This window comes from Otolemur garnettii, unplaced genomic scaffold (genome assembly GCF_000181295.1).
Source record: "Otolemur garnettii isolate 467f Iridium unplaced genomic scaffold, OtoGar3 scaffold00008, whole genome shotgun sequence".
In the NCBI taxonomy this organism is placed as follows: Eukaryota; Metazoa; Chordata; class Mammalia; order Primates; family Galagidae; genus Otolemur; species Otolemur garnettii.
Window position 1 is genome coordinate 9,369,303 of NW_003852403.1, and position 18,128 is coordinate 9,387,430.

Sequence of the window (18,128 nt, forward strand, 5' to 3'; positions counted from 1 at the left end):
CAAATCTTAGCCCCACTATTTATTACTTACAGACCCTTGTGCTGGTTACTTTTCTTCTCAGTGCCTTAGTCTCCTTGTCTATGAGATGGAGCTAGACTAGTACCTACCTCATAGTGTTGTGTTAAATTAGGTAACACATGTCACATTCTTAAACAATGCCTTTAAGAAGTCCTTGTATTTTTTTTTAATCTTTAGCCTATACCAACTACTAGCATAGTAAATCTCTTGCTCTTATCTCATACTGTATAAACTGTATATCTTTTCATTTATCCTGTACTTACCTTGTTGACAAAGGAAGAATAAGATGATGATGATGATAGCAGATAACATGTGTTGTCTATACACACTGCTTATGAGCACTTCCCATTATCAACAGCCTCAGGAGACAAATACTCTTATTATCTCTAAATTAGAGACGTGACCTAGAAAGGTTAAGTAACCAGTCCAAGGTCATCCAGCTATAATTGGTCAAATTCTTAAGTTCATGCTCTTACCCACTGCAATTTAGTGTTACTATTTGGTCAGCAGTTCTTACCATTCTATTTCTCTCATTTAGAGTATTATAGGTATTGCTCATGTCTCCCATCACTCTCCACTTTTCCAGAACAGTCTTAATCGTTGTTCCTATCTTTAAGGAAATTACAGTTAAAACAAGAAAATAGAATAAATGCCTATGAAAAGTACATCCAAACAAAACACTCAAACTTGTCCAAGCCCTCCAGTTCCACTGTGCTTACTTCTTTCCATGTAGCAACAACACTTCGGAGAGTATATGTAACCACTGTACCAAATTACTGCTTAAAGATGTTAAGCAAAGTAAAAGAATATGCCAGTGAAGTTCAATTAGCTTATGAGCTCAAATTTAAAATGCATGTTACTGTTTTTCAGGAGGAGGGGAGAGGCAACAGAATGTTCCACAACATAGCTTTTGTGAAATTAGATTCAGGATTTCCATAAAAGAAAATGTTTTATTATAGAGACGGTGGACAAAAACACACCATCTAAGTGCTACTAACAAAGGCAGGTGATCGTGTAGGGTGAGTCAGCATGAACTGTCAAGGTCATCTCACTGAGGGTCACTGCTGCCAGAGTGTCAAGGTCAGGACAAGACAGTAAAACAAAGCAGCAGTAAGGAACGCCTGCTCCCCAGCTGACCCGATGACTATGAGCAGTGCAAGTGACATGACAGATGATAACATCACGGTCTTACATGCATCAAACACTTTATATTTATACAGCTGCCGAGGAATACTTCACTTTTCCGGGGCATACTTCTGTGATTTGAGAAAAGGTGTCTACTTTGAGTTGGGTAGCCACATGAACACAAATGTAGAAACCTGAATTCAATGAGATAGAAAATTCTAGGGTCTACCAGAGATACAGCACAGCTTATCTTCAAACAACACTATAATCGCCAGGGAATCCACAAACATCCTAAAACTTCTAATGAATGTACCCAAATGTAAAAAGATGAAAAATCTATATAGGTATTCTTATCATTTCTTCTCCTTCTTCTGAGTAATGGATTAAATAACTATTGGGGAAAAGTAAAATACAGAAAACTAACGATGGAGTAAAATCTCTAATGGCCATGAGAGATCTAAGACAGCACATTGCCTTGAAGAAATGATCCAAATCCCCAAGTAACCCCTGATGAAGGTTTAACAGAATGTCAGAAGAGAAAACTGAATATGAGTATTCAAATAAAGATCAAGTCCCTCCTCAGGGAGCTGAGCCAGTCTCCTCCCTGAACCATTTCCTCAAACTGTAAGACATGGATAAAACGGAATACTCACTTCTCAACTTGCAACTCTGAGCATAAAAGAAGCTCATCCTAGGAGGGGGAAAGGTCATTAAGAAAGGTATAGACTCAGAATCAATCACACATGATCAGAAGGAAAACAAATAGCATGGAGGGCATTCAGACCAGCTACAAAACAATGCCAGGAAAGGGAAGACAGAAGCACATCCCACAAAAGACAAAGAACACAACGGTTTGAAGGATAGGAGAAAGATTATTTTGTGTTATAAAACAACATACTAAGAACAAGATTTTAATAAAAGAGGGACTCATTTGAGTGCAAGTCAATTGAATGGGAGTCTGCCTCCAGTGTGACCAGTGACCCATTATATCCTATTTCTTTCACTGATTACAACTAAAAACTCTGCACAAAGTACAAGGATGCTGAAGATATTGAAAAGTCAAACAGAATCAGGTGGACTGTGGAGAAGCTACTCACCAGCAGACACATGTCTGAGTTTATTTCTCTTATTTATGTGGCTTTGCCCCAACTATAGGCCCCAATCACAGAGTTGCATGATAGAAGAGTAGTATGAGAATCTAAAACTCTGCTTTCTTTTTTTTGAATTATTATTTAATCATAGCTGTATACATTAATGCAAACATGGGGTACAGTGTAGTGTTTTCATATACAATTTGAAATATTTTCATCAAACTAGTTAACACAGACTTTGTATCATTTACTTAGTTATTATGTTAAAACATTTATACTCTCAAAAGTTCACCTATATGGTCTGTCTAACAAGGGTACAAGTGAACTTTTCGAGAACTAGAGTATAAAACTCTGCTTTCTATTTCTATCCCAAATTTCTGGTGTGAAAAGCTAAGACTTTAGGGACTGGAAAGTATAGAGGGAATCCCAGAGTGAAAACTATGGAGAAAGGGATCCTTTAAATCTATATATGAAACTACACGAGTTTCCATCTCATCTTTGATCGGTGTGTATGTGTAGGACATGTCCAGAGAAGTTTAGCAAGGGCTCTGAGAGCTGAATGAAGATTGTAAACCACCACCCAAGTTTCATACTCACTTGTGAGTGTACACAGGCAACAAAACCTGTGGCCTGAAAGTAAAGATGTTGATTCCCTGCTAAAACAAACAACAAAAAATCAAAATGTTTTGCAGGGCTATATTATAATCCAATACTGAAGTAACATAATGTGTGACATGTCCAGGATACAACCTGAAATTTACTCAATATACAAAAAAGTAGGAAAATGTGACCAATTTTCAAGGAAAAATGCCATCAATAAATATGAACCTCAAGATGACCCAGGTGGTGGCATTATCAAATAAAGATGATGATGCACCTATTATAGCCATGATCCATGAGATAAAGTGAAAAACACTTGGAATTAATGAAAAAATACTTCTTAGGAATGAAATAGGAGCTATAAAAAATTTATAAATTTTAGACCTGAAAAATGCAACACAAGAAATAAAAAATTTGCTAGATTGCCTCAGTAGCAGAAAGGAAATAACCAAGGAAAGATTTAGCGAATGTGAAGGCAGATAAAAAGAAATTATCCAAACTGAAAACTAGAGAGAAAAATCTTCAGAAAGTGAAATGAACATAGCCTCACGTCCCTGTAGGACAGTATCAAAAGGTTTAACATACATGTAATAAGAATAACATAAGGAAAGCAAGAAGAGATTGTGAAGAAAAAATGTTTGAAGAAATAATGTTCACCAAATATAGTGAAAAAAAATTTACAGATTTAAGCAGCTCAGCCAATCACAAATAGGATAACCTAAAAAAATAATAATTTCCAAAAACCCCACATGCCCACATGCAATTGAATGGATTGAAAAAGAAGACCTAAGGAAATAAAACAAACACCAAAGCAACATGATTCAGAAAATAAAAATTAATTTGGAAAAAAGAATAGGATCACAATAAAAATAAAATTACTGACATAAATAAAATTACTTTATGTCAAAAGATTGACATAATCAAACTGAATGCATACAAAAAGAAATTAATTAGATCACTTAATATTCATAGAAGATAAATACAATAATGTTTGTATTTGCACATCTAATGTAAAAAAATATATAGTCAAATATATACTACCAAAAATTCCTCAAAATGAAAAAATAAATCTGCAGACTAAAGATGTTTACCAAGCTGAAATAAAATGATACATAGAATGATTAATAATCACATAAATTTTAGAGTTGCTGAAATTCAAGGGAAAAAAATTCTCTAGACAACCAGATGGAAGAAAAAAAAATCTTTTACAAGGAAGGAAAGTGAGTTTGACTTCATACCTGTCTAGAATCATCACATTCAATATCAGAAAGCAATAAAGAAGCTACATATATGTGAATGTGTATATTATATACATGTATGTGTATATATTTATATTATACATACATATGTGTAAATTATATATGTATATAATAAATTGTAAAAATATTATACCCAACTAAAATGTCATTCAATTATAACAAACACAGAACTAAGAAATCTAGGACTCATGATCTCTTTGTGAAAAAGATAATGCCCTGAGAAGAAAATCTAGCCAATTTGGGTTTGAATAAGAATTTGGGAATGAAGAAGCTATGATCAAATGAATTGCTAATGAGCTTAGAGTTCATTTAAATAGGGAATCAATACTAAACAACTATGGAAAGCAGGGGTATAGAAGAGAAGGCAATTGTCATTGACACTATAAAGATAATAATGACTAACAAAACTTGACAGGTCGGGGGAATGGTAAAAGATATGATCTTCATGCTTAAAGCAGAAAAGCAACCATCCTATTGAAAACTGACATCGATAGTTAAAAAATAATAACCACTCTAATCTCAAGACATGGATACTCTCTTTTCCTCCATTAGAGTGATTGTTGATCTAATTTTTATAAACAATAGGGGTATTTCATGATTCTGGTTTTCACTCATACATACAAAAGCAGCTCCCACAAAGATACAACATGTAAATTTTACTTTACTGGTTCCATATCTTAATTAAATCAAATAACTGACTAGAAAGAACACGGATGCATTTGGGATGTACCAAGTACTCTACTTGGCTTTTCAAGGACATGCACCTACACACACATTCACTCACACACACAAAGACAGACAATATTCACCTTTAATGCCTGGCCCTGCATGACCAATTCCCCAGAAATGGTTGTATTTCAGTAGATCTGGTCACTGTAGAAATATCTCAATTGGTTTTCACACAAAAATATACAGATTATGCCCCAGATCCATTATAGTCAAATGATCCATATCTAATTTGATGTTAGAAATGCCATTTTCTCAACCCATTTATTTAATTCTTCCAATTTACATGCAATAAGTTTACACAGGATTAACTAAAAAGAGGAAATATAGGCAAAAATATTTCTCATACTGTGTGTTTTAAGCTCTTCATAAAAGACTTATATAATGACTTCTCTTTTTTTTTTTTGGTAACAATTTGAACTGTAAGCAGCAGTTAATGACTTATTCTAGCACCTGGAACTCATGATATTCAAACAGTTGATGATACACTATGAATTACTCACATAGCATTAAGATAGGAGAGCTGGAATACAAAACAATGATGACAAGCATCTTCAAATGTTCAGAAACGTTATCTGCTGCTTTGGCTACACAAATGTATATCCTACTTTGTTTGTTAAAACAAGGATTATAAAACTCCACAAAAGGAGAAAAACTTACTTGAACAAAATAAAAATAATGACAATTAGAAGTACTTGTGAGATGTTTCACGTGTAGTAGGTACTCTGGCATGAATTCTACCTGATCATTTTATTTCATCAGGGAATATCTCCAGTAGTTAAGGCCATTTTCATTCACCTTTCCTAGGGATACTGGATGGGAAAGATACTGAAGCATCAAGGAGTCCCCCTCTACCTCATTGCTTTTGCCGAGAGAACTGTATGTCGCCTCAATCCTAACTGCCACTTAAAAATACTTTTGGGTAGAATTCACACACCATGACTTTATGCTCCATTTGTATTTCTCTGGAGCGTCACGTCACTGAGCTTTGTCTTTACATTGAGTACATTGTAATGTAAGTTAAACAGAGAGATACCAAAGTTTATAAAGTCAGACACAAACAACAGATTATCTATCACAGGATTTAAAAATAATAAAAGAGACACACTTTTTACAGACTCTGAATGAGCTAGTTTGTGTCTGATGGTTATGATGATTTCTTAAGGTTTAAAATGTGATCTATTAACTATTACTGTCAGTTGAATACCAGTTTTTGAAATTTGGAGCCATTGGTTGTCAAGGTGTAAATATCTTAAATATTTACATAAAATTTAACAAAAGGAATCGCAGATGAATAGTTTAGATATAATGGTGCCTTCTAGTCCCAAAGACTGAGGTCTTTCCATGATGCCAGATTAGGAACTTTCAGTTAAAGGAGATAGATGTGGATATATTTAGATTTGGGAAGGCATATCCCTTACATACAACAATCTATATAGCACCATATCATGGGATACCCCACTAAAACATCTTCCCTAAATGAAAGGATGCTCACCCCACGTGTATATCAAAGCCCACATGGGAAGTAAAAAATAAGTAATTAGTCCTCTAGACCAGCTTTTTGCAACATGTGTCCTGGGGAACAAGCATGCTCTGACTAAATCAAGTTGAATAACTCAAAAGTTCTTCGATTATGTTTGGAAATTGCTGAGAAATCACTCTAGCCCTTCACATGCTACTTTATATCCTGCTAATGCCCAAGAGGAAAACTGAAATTCAAGCATTTCCCAAAGCTCTCTGATGAAAGAACCCATTCTTCATAGAACAAATAAAAATATCTGACACAAAGCTAAGACACTTAGCTTCTCCTTACAGACTCTGGTTTCCAGGTTGTCCTGAAGAGCTATAGCAGCCCTTGGATGGCAAGTGGAAGAGCTATGCCCCATACAAGTCTCAGGTGATACAAGGGGCTCATCTGCCATTAAGAAGGATTAAATGTTAGTGGACATATAGATAAACCAAACCCCAAAAAAAACAACCCGAACAAAAAACCAAAAAAAAGCCCCGTGGTTGTCTTTCAGGGTTCCTGAGACTTATATCTTAAGTGATGTCAGGTGGGAATAATGATACAGTATTCACTGAGAAGAGGATGGTGGAGACCAAGGACTCTCCCTATCCCTTCATGGCTCCCTTGTGCTGAGACAGAAGAGAGGAAGAGAGCCTTCGGCATCCGGGCTTTTCTTACTGAATGACCACGTTTATGAGTGACGGCCCCTTCTTTCTCCTTGAATCAAGGTTCACCCTTCTGTTCCCCAAGCCTCAACTCCAATTTTAGTTCACTTCGAATCTGCTTCTCTTCCTTGCTCACAAGTACGTATATGGAATTAATTAGGCAAAAAGGTGAGAGGTAATTCAGACCTTTGGATCTACATATACAAAGTGTCAAACTCTAAGTGAGATGAAACAAGATCATGATAGTCCTGGGCTAAAAGTAGCTTCCAAAATTCTGATGACTCCACTTAGATCAGTGGTGCTCAACCTTCCTACTGCCGCGACCCTTTAATACAGTTCCTCATGTTGTGGTGACCTCCAATGAAAATACTTTTACGGTTGGGGGTCACCACAACATGAGGAACTATATTAAAGGGTCGTGGCAGTAGGAAGGTTGAGAACCACTGATTTAGATCTTCCTTTAGATTTTTCAACATCTATGCAGTTGTGTATATGTCCACAACTAAGCAATGCCCAGGCATTTTTGCATCCACTGAACTTATACTTCTGGCCAAAATGAGATCACAGATCGATCTACAGGAAAACTACAGAGTAGGTCAATAAGGCTGAAAGACAAAATGCGTATGTAATTCTAACCATAAGGAGCATTCCTTTGCCACCAAGCAAGGGAGTGGAAAATAGAAAACTTCTAACTGCTTCAACTGAAAAACATTTCTTTAAAGTATGTAAATCTTATAAGGTAGAAATTCTCGATTACATATAGATCTGCAATAAGACTGTTGAAGGGGTCCCTTTAGAGTCATCCTGGACAGCCCAGGGTTTAGCATTTAAGCAAAGGACAGGGAAAAAGAGATAGCGATTCTTTGCAATTATTTCCACTGGGTACTTATCAAATCAATAAAAATAATAATTGTTATTGATGGCAGCCTTACCACTGATTAAATAGGCCAATTTAATTGCTTCTGTGAAGTCACACAACCCTTAAGTGTACATCATGGCGTCAGTAAAGAGCAAGCAAATGCCCCCAGCTTTGTGGACAGGATGTGCGTGACATCGATTTAATTAGAGCTCTTAGATTGCAACTTGTATGCTTCCTGAGCCTCTCTCAGCTGGAGACTTCCTCTGTTCTTTTTTAAAGCTGCCCTGAGCTGGAACAAAGCATGGTACCCAGCAAGAAGCATTGGGTTGCTTCACAGAAAGGATTAAAATGTCCATTATGAGGTAAGACTCAAGTCAAGGCAGAAGGAAAAGAAGACAGGCCATAAAAGAAAATGGGCTGCAGGCAGTAAAATATTGATTGAAGAACTGAAAACACTGTGGCATCCACACTCCCTGCCCTACTCTGCACACCCTGAGGTCTACCAACCTCCTCACATTGTAATCTACATTCTCTCTGCAGCTAATAAGGCTTTAGCCACTCTGCTTGTCCTGCTGGCTTTCCAGCACAACACACTGGCTCCTGCCTTGGGTCTGTGCAGTTGTGTTTCCTCTGCCTGAACCCTACCCCACCCCCCAACGCCCACATACATCTGACTCCCAGCTTGTCCTCATCATTTAGATCAACTCAAACATCCTCTCCTTTTTCGACCATCCTAGCTCAAGGAGCTCCTTCTCCCCAAAGCGACACTTTCTATTGCATTTTGTTTGGGTCACTAGTCAATGTTAGAAAGTGTATGTTTTACTTGTTTACACATTCATTGTCTAACTGCAATTATTAAAATATTAACTATACATGAGCAGGTACTATTGGCCATCTTCACTGCTGTATCACGAGTGTATGGAACAGGGTCCAGCCTGCTTCCAGCCCACCCCACATGGTGATGCTGGGTAGTGTGAAGAACATGTATCAGACAAAATGTAATCTTGAAGAATTTAGTTAACTTCTTTGAACCTGTTTCTACCTCTATAAGCCTGTTGACAAAAAGGATCTATCTCATGAAGTCATTTTTGGAATTTTTTTAAATATATGCAAACGCCTTTGGATAATTCAACTTATAGTGAATGCTTAAGTAATGTTGCCATTAGGACTATTGTTATTGCTATTATAAATTCTTACCACATACCATGAAAAGTATCAGAGAACAGGGAACTGTCAAGTGGGTACATCACTTCTATAAAAATTCCTAACCTAACACGGTCTATTCTTTTAAGACACTTATCTACAGACATTGCCTTTCATCACAATAGATCACGTAGATGCCAAGTTCAACAGCCAAGAACCCAGTCTTCTATATGGACCAGCAAATTTGCTCTGTCCTTATCCCCATCATTCTGCCCCCTTTCTAGCATACTCAAGAGTGGCCTTGATAAATAATTTGGTTGGAGACAGTAAAGTTTCCATTGTTAAAAGCTATGGAAGAGACTCTTAAGCAGTATTAGGGTGGTGGATGAGGCAAATTGGAGCATGTAAAATTTATTGGACATCATAAAAGGGAAGCAGGGAGAGGGCCGAGGAGATGGGGGGTTCGATTACTGCTGAATTGCTGGCATAATAACCTGCAGCGCATCACAGTACGCCACTGGGGCTGGAAGCACTCTCCCCAGATGATTGCTTTATGTCACCACTGATGCTACTGGCCCATCAACTACGACCCCGGGAGCAGCAAACTCCATCACAAGAAAGCCAGAAATGTAAATTTCAAAATAGACATATAAATATTTGGTGGCCCAGTGTTCCATTAGTCATTTATATTCTTGACTTTGGAATGCAAAAATGTAAATCCTGGGGCTCTTCTGCAGTCAGAAGTCACCCAGGGTTCATGTAATAATCTCTCTGACAAGGACTAAGCTGTGGTTGGCAATAAAAGCTAGGGGGCCCATAAGCTCCCTAACTTGCTGGGAGAAAACAAGGCAAAGATACATTCACAACCTCAACTGGGGGGAGGGGAAAGAGACTGACGGACTAATCAAGCCCATCCCACAAAATCACAGACTTCCCCGATGCATCAGGGCTGTGAGCTGATTTACTCGCTGACAAGACAACTTCCCTGAAGGCAGAGTGCTCCAGAGCTCATTCTCAAAGCTCTGAAGAGCATGGCACTTTTTTCTGATTTACTGCTATTTTATCGTTGCTAGAAATGGACGCAGCCCAGATGCCCACGGTTCTAAATGAGGGTGGGTGGTGTCCTTGATGCTGGCTCTCCTAATGTCCTCCTTAGAGACGAAATCATTAAGAGTTACATCAGACCGAGTTTGATCTAACATAACAGGGGTGAGAGAAGTGAAAGGAAACATTGTATAAATACTACAAAACCAAAGAGATGGAAACCCTGGGGTACCGCCCCAGGGACTAGAAGTGCAGAGGAGTACACTAGCCCTGCCATTCCTGATAGGAGAGGAAGAAAGGAGAACACCCAGGCATGAGGGATCAGGAGAACATGCTCTATTCCATCAGCTGAAGACAGAGGTAAACCGAGGTACAGATGTCAGGACCACTCAGCTGATGAGAACCAGAACCAGAACCTACTGATTAATGTCTGGTCTATCTCCTGGACCTTCACACCAGGCTACATTTGACCCAGCTCCTCCCCTTATTACATACTCTGCAGGGATTCAGCATTCTGTTATCTACTGACACAAAGCCCACCCTTCAGGTTGGATGTGGCTAAGAGAGAAGATACTTTGTAGGAGATTCATGGACAAATACACGTAAATCCTCTTAGTACCAATATGCAGTATTAATTTCAATCCATTAATTTTATAATGATTGCTTAGGATGAGATAAAGTTAAGTATTTAAGATTTTTGAAAAGTAAATGGATTTTAAGAAAAATGATAAGTAAATATTACGTAGTACTATTCATCTCTGTAGGTTGGGAAGTACCATTCTAGAAATACCTTCAGTGGGCTTTTGGAGTTGGTGTTGTCAATTGAAACGTTTGACACAAAACTGGTTACTTCATTCACAAGATCTATAGTCATGCAGGGAATCTATGTCTTCATTCAAGAGTGTTACGTTTACAATAGAATTTTATTCTACCATAAAAAGGAATGAGATTTTAATACATACTACCACATGGATGCACCTTCAAAACATGATGCTGAGATAAGCCAGACGCACAAGGACAGTATTGCACTTACATGGAGCATCTAGAATAGGCAAATTCATAGGGACAGAAAGAAGAACAGAGGTCACAAGGGGCTAGAAGGTGGAGGAATAGGGGGGTATCGCCTAATAATTATAGGGTCTCTGCTGGAATGATTGAAAACTTTTGGAAATAGATAGTGGTGATGGCCACACAATACAATGAATGCCATTAATACTACTGAATTATACACTTAAAATAGTTAAAATGAAAATTTTGTTACATATATTTTATCACAATTTTAAAAGTTAATGAAATAATATGCCAAAACTCATTGTATACTTTAAAACAGGTAAATTATATGGAATGTGAATTATATCTCAATATAGCTGTTAAAAAACAAAGACTATTATGTGTATGAAATTAAGACTATTCTTGCTAAGAAAGGATGCTACATATAGTGATCTGTGGAATTTTTTCTTAAATAAGGAATGTCATTTGTCTCACCATCTGATCCATCCTTCCCCCGAAGAGTCCATAAAGAAAAAGGCATGCCGGTTGCCTTGAATCTATCTCAGGGAGGTCAGTTAAGAGTTGAAGTTAATCAGGAATCTTGATAATATGTCCTTGCTGCATCACCGTCACAAAAGAGCTGTCTGGGAAGTTCCAGACTATACTGATTGAATCATCACCCAGAGATTAAAGTTCTCTCGAATCAAAACAAACATATCTCCTGTTACAGGTCTAGTTTCCAAATTCTAATGCAGGGAATTTGAAAATCAAATTTCAAGTTGTCATCCACAGTTTCTGTCAAGATCCTAGACCATTTCTCAAAACTCATCAAAAATACTACTTCATAACAATTATACAATTAGTAATGATCTAATTCATCTGAGGTCTTAGACACTGAGTTATAAGTGAAGAGGCCAGGTAGCATAGTGTCATAGACATGGAATTTAGTAGTTACGCCTAAGCTGAAGTCCAACTTTAACATTCACTGGCTAACTTGTATTACTTGGCTGTATCTTAGTTTCCTATTCTGGAAGACAGAGCTAATTACCTTTCCTCAGACAGACAGCATAATGTGATAAAAAGCGCAATGTTACTGCATACAGCAAATATTCTATAAATAGTAGTTAAATGCATAGTCATAAATAAAGCAATGTAGAATCTAGAGAAAGAAGAGATGGCGTATAAGAAATCACCAGTGTGTTTCTATCAGCTAACAGGTAATCCTCTCCTTGCACAGGAGTAGTAGTCCACAGAAATCAGGTGTCAGTCTCCAGATTCTATCCATTTTAGGATTAAAGAGCCAAAAAAAAATTTGATTATCTTTGTTATAAAATAATTATTACTATACTACTAATATAAGTATTAATACTATATATTTCTCATGTACCAAGCACTTTGATATACACCTTTTTTTATTATTCTAGTTAATCCTCCCAACAACTCTGTGAAATAAGTACTCTTAGTATCTCATTTTCTAGATCAGTTAATCAAGGCTTTTGAAAGTAACTGGCCTGAGATCACATAGGGATTACAGGTTAATGCCCAGGATTCAAAACCAAAGCAGTTGGTCCTATAAACTTAACAATTACGCCATCATCCATAGTCACTTACAAATCCTGCAGATAATTAATTTACTTTGCCAGTTACCCTGACACCAGGAAAGGGGGTCCCTAGAAAGCAAATCTGAACAGGTTTGGTAGCTCCCTGACTACTAGCCCTCACCCCAAATGCAAATAACACGTTAGTCATTTGCCTTGAAAATCAGTTTCTCATGGATAAACTAATAAGAACATTGCTAATTTGTGGCTGAATTAATAATAAGATAAAATGAGCACACATGGAAACCTGAAGACAGTTCACCCACATTAGCCAATGTACAGTAGCCTTGAGCCTCAGTCCAGAAGAGCCTGATGTGACCATTCCCCTAACCCACTCTGAAGTATAAACACTGGGCTCCACACCAAGCCTTCCGGCTGTTTGTGACAGACATCCAAATCTTCCTGCCCGTATAGAAAGTGAAGAGCACTTCCTGAGAATGGTCTCACAGTTGGAGAAGGGCACAGGTCCCAGAGTGCTGCAGGGACAGAGGAAGGTAGAAGCTGGCTCCCTTGGGTGTGAGCATGAGAGGAGAAGTAACTGTGTTAACTGGTGGTCAGAGGCACTTGATGAGAACCACAGAGCCTAACATTGAATGTGCAGTGCCTCATTGCCTATGCCTAACAGGTGTCACTCAACTTTCAGCCTAGGTGAAAGGGAAAAAATAAAAGCATTGCCCTCGAAGACAGCACTCTAAACCGTTCAACAAAGACAGCACTCTAAACCGTTCAACCTTCCTTTTGGAAATGTGTGATTTCTCCCTAGAAACATGAAAAAAGTACAGAGAACAGCTAAAAGATGGAGAGAGACAGAAATAGGACCAGATCGGCAATTTCCCACTTCTGCCTCCTGCAGCATAGGCTCAAACACACAGTGCCCCTGTGCAGGCCCCAGAGGTCATAAGGATCAAATATAAATTCTGAAAGTTGAAAAGGGGGAATCCATTTCAAATGACTTAGAGGATAACTGTCACTGGAATTAATATGGTTGGAATGTTTAAAATTGCCACAGGTTCCTTCACTTTTGAAAGGTGTCAGGCCCCTGTCTTGAACGTTGAATGTCTGTCTGTGATACTACAATGAAGGGTTGTGCTATCACAGACAGTTCCGGGCTAAGGAAAGCTTATTTAATTTACTGAACCACACATAAAAATTGGCAAAAATGAATCCAAAAGGTTAAGCATGGGGCCTGATACTTATCTCTCTCTATTTCCCATAGTACTATCGTGTCCCATTAAGTTTTCTTTTCTCAAAAGTGCCTGAAAATATGTTTTATGTTTTTCACTGTGTACCTTTCTCTTCAGTACTCAGGTCTCCTTTCCCGCGGAATAAAAACAGACCAGAGATAAGGAATAGAAATCTGCACCTTTCCAATGACACGAAACTTCTGGAATTCAGGGGAGGAAAATTTGAAGTGCTGAATTGCCATCAGGGCAGACAATATGGGAAGAAACCAAGGTGACTGAATTCCTTGAAGTTGACGTTCCTCCAACTAAAATGGACATCCTCCTTGCAAATAGAAAACACATTTCAATATGCTTCCTCTCAACATAAAAGGTAAATTTATGCATTACTGCCAAAAGTGGGAACAAAAGATATACGAACTCAGATTCTCAGATTTCCTTTAGCGTGAATGAAACTTTTCAAATGGTGGTGGTTCCAAAGTGTTGGCCTTGCGAGATCACCTGTGAATGTGTTATGATCAAAGCAAATCCATCCTTATGATGAGAAAAGAGTTTGAGATGGCTGAATACAGCTTTCTATTGTTTTAACTCTACAGAAGACATCAGAGTGGACAGAAATTTTGCTACTAAAACACAGGAGAACTCCAAATTATAATCTTATCTACCTGAGTCACCCATCACCAAAGCCAACATACTATATTTTGCCATGTATAATGAGGACTTTTTGCCCAAATTTTTGACAGAAAAATAAGGATGTGCATGATACATGGGTAATATAGCTCTGGAGTGTAAGAACCCAGTGGGCCTTTAAGGGCCACCACAGCCTTCCTCTTGGGCTCACTGGGAATATGGGGTTCCAATCTAGGAGGATCTGGGATCTGGCAGGAGTGAGCTAGAGCAGCCTTTGCAGAGTGCCATGATCAGGGGAGGGAGTGGTGGTGAGGCCAGCAAGGTAGGCCACACCCATGTACAGCAAACGCCCAAGGCCCAGCTGTGCAGCAGGGACTAGGAGCCCTGTGCAGCCCAGGGACCTTCCTGGCTGCCCATAGGCCGAGAGGCTGCAGAAGCTTCTAACCCACCAGCTACATATGTGACTATCTTAGTACGTGGTAGGGAAGGAGGGGCTCCTGGGAGAGAGGGAAGTGGTAGCTTTTCACAGAGCAGGTGCCACACGAGGGTGATGTAATCTGCACATTTACCAGGGGAACATTAGCCCTCCCCAGATGTGTCTCAAGAGCCAGCTACTTTCTTGAGAGGTGTATTTCTGAGATTTGGGGCCAAAAACATGGGTGTTCATTATACATGGGAATGAATTACATATAGCAAAGTACAGTACTTCTTTCTTTCAATAGTTACACATTTTCAACAGATAGATCTCATCCCTACATACTATTCTTTCATTTGAGAGTACAAGTGTTTACTACATAAAAAGTGCTATGCTTAATACTGAGTTTACAAGAATGAGCAAGATGCCATCACTGCCTGCACTTACAATCGAATGGGGTGAAAATCATTGTAAACACGTGAGATGAGTTAAGTAGGAGCTTCAGCAATGTGCTGCAGTAGAATGTCTTATTGATGTTTAGAAGAAGTTTTGTCTTTTTTTAAATAAAGTTATTATGCAAACTCAGGGAAACAATGCCTCAGCAAAAATGATCACCAAATTCAAATAACTATTTTTTTTAAATTTGTGGGCTTTTTCTATTTTAATTTTACTTTGAATTTCATTCTGCTATAAACTGATCATTTTCTACAAAAGCATAAAAAAGAGAGAGAATGGGATAAAGTGGTGATCATATACAAACCATTTTTTTGAAAGTTCTTTTTGTTGTCTCAGATAATAATAAAAAAAAATTGAAACATTTCATTAGAAACAAGTTTGCCATGGACTCAACTTTCCAGAGAGGAAAAGATAACCTCAGAGGTACATTCCAAAGTAAAGATCAATCATTTGAAGTTTGTGAGGTACCCTTCAAAAGAATGACATTGAACTTCTTTATTCAGTTCTGAAAGAGAAGTTTCCAAACCATTGTTATGGTTAATACTAGATGTCAACTTGACTAGATTGAAGGATGCCTAGGTAGTGAAGCGATGTTTCTGGGTGATGCTTAGCTAGTGAAGCAATGTTTCTAGGTGTGTCTGTAAGGGTTTTTCCAGAGGAGACTGACATGTGAATCAGTGGACTGGGAAAGAAAAACCCATCCTCAATGTGGGTGGTCGCCATTCGATGCTGCTGGCACAAAGCAGGTGTTAAGAAGGATATTCCACTTACTCAGCTTCCTCTCCCTCCCTTGCAGAGCATGAAGGCCTTTTCTCCTCTTGCCCTTAAGACTCCAGGTTCCTCGGCCTTAGGACTCTGGTACTTGTACCAACTAATCCATTGGCCTTTCAGGGGCTTTTAGTCCTTTAGCCCCAGACTACAGCTTCACTGTTGGTTGATGGGACTTCATCTTTGTAACTGTGTGAGCTGATTATCTCTAATAAATAAACTCGCTTCCATATACACAAGCACACAAATATACACACACATGTATACTTTTTGGTTTGGTCCCTCTGGAGAACTCCGACTATTGAACTATAAAATAGTCTTTTCCCAAAATTCAAATGATAACATATAAAATTCCATAAAAATTATTCTAGTACTTTTTGATGAAAATTTGTTAGAGCACATTTGTATATTCTATAGAGAAAAATGGATACCAGGTATTTAATGAAGGGAAAATGGCTGGTACCACCAATAAGGCATGGGACAGGGCCAACCTGTGACAACAGAGGGTCACAAGTTACCCTGATGAGCTTGCTAAAAAGCATTAATTTGTCATATGATTCTCTTTGGGTAGAGAGCAGGAGCCAGCAAAACCTAAAAAACAAATGACATGAATTTTGAAACTTGGGAGAGAATCCACAGAGAAGAAGTTAGTATACATTCTCCCCAAGGGCTAAGTAGGTTACAGAGAGGAAAGATAATGAGGGCACTAAGACCAAGTAGAGAAAATATAGGTGCCAAAACACATGCCAGACAGTTCTTTCAGATCAGTTACCCTCATCTTTCACATGATAATGAAACTGGGGCTCAAAAGGGGAAAAAATTCATAAATTCCACAGAGTAGCAGAGTCAGAACTTAAAACTGAATAACAGGTGGAGTGCACTTTCCATCACTCCACTGTGCCTTCTTTGCTCAGAATCATCCACAAAACAATAAAAAATGCCAGTGAGAACTTGGTAGCATTAGCCAAAGAGATGAGGATGACAACACTGGCATAAATAAATACTAGTGGTAAAGATTTCAATCACTGAGAACCCAAGCAATTCCTGATTCTAAGTTGTACGCATTGCAAGTTCATTTTGTAATTCCCTCACCACCATTTTTGCTTCCCATTCATATTTGTCCTTCTCCAACAACTGTTAGCATCTATGTACACTGCTCAAACATCATCCTGAATCTCTGGTTTTTTAGTCATATTTCACCTATAGTGCACATTGCACATCAGTGAGTTTACACGATGGGTTCATCATTCAGAAATGTTAGCTACCTCAATAAATACATTATAAATACTTCTGCTTTCATAAAATAAATTCACTCTTTATCTAGTAATAACCAGTGAATCACTTTCTTTGAAGAACTGGTGCTTACTTTCTACATTTCACTTAATATGGTTCAGATGTGGCTGACCCATCTCACGGTAAAAGACACAAACTTGAGCCAGACAATTAGTTCAAAGATTAGAATGCCACCCAAATCCAACCAATGATAGTCAGTCTTGCAATTGTGTTTAAATTAGAGAGAGCATTATTTCAGAGGAGGGTGCTAAGTAGGCAAGAAGTAATCCATTAGTTACTGTTGAACATCTTTCCCAAAATTGTTTTTTAGTAAGTGGTTATTTCAGCAGCACATACACTAATATTGGAACAATACGTAGAAGATTAGAATAGACTCTACGTAAGAATGACATGCAAATTCTTGAAGCATTTCATATTGTCAAGAGAAGGGGAAAGGTATAGAACATATTTAATGAAATAATAGCTGAGAAGTTCCCATATCTTGGGAGAGATATGATCATCTACACCTAGAAAGCTCAAAGACCCCAAACTTAATAATGCATTTCAAGGAAATAAAAAAGCAAGAATTGGGCAGTGCCTGTGGCTCAAAGGGGTAGGGCACCAGCCCCAAATGCCGGAGGTGGCAGGTTTAAACACAGCCTCGGCCAAAAACTGCAAAAAAAAAAAAAAAGAATTAACCAAACTTAAAATTAGCATAATAGAAAAAAATAAAGATCAGAGCAAAAATAAACACAATTGAAACTATTACATATATATAATA

General features: G+C 38.0%; 1 protein-coding gene and 1 non-coding gene across 2 annotated transcripts in view; one reads left to right on the forward strand and one right to left on the reverse strand.

The window, feature by feature from the left end:
* LRMDA (leucine rich melanocyte differentiation associated) overlaps positions 1-18,128 on the reverse strand; it is a 1,056,075-nt gene that overhangs the window by 250,125 nt on the left and 787,822 nt on the right. The gene's annotated exons all lie outside the window — the stretch shown is intronic.
* On the forward strand, positions 17,682-17,788 carry LOC111723191. The gene has a single exon (XR_002771786.1). It is a non-coding gene; the product is annotated as a U6 spliceosomal RNA (small nuclear RNA).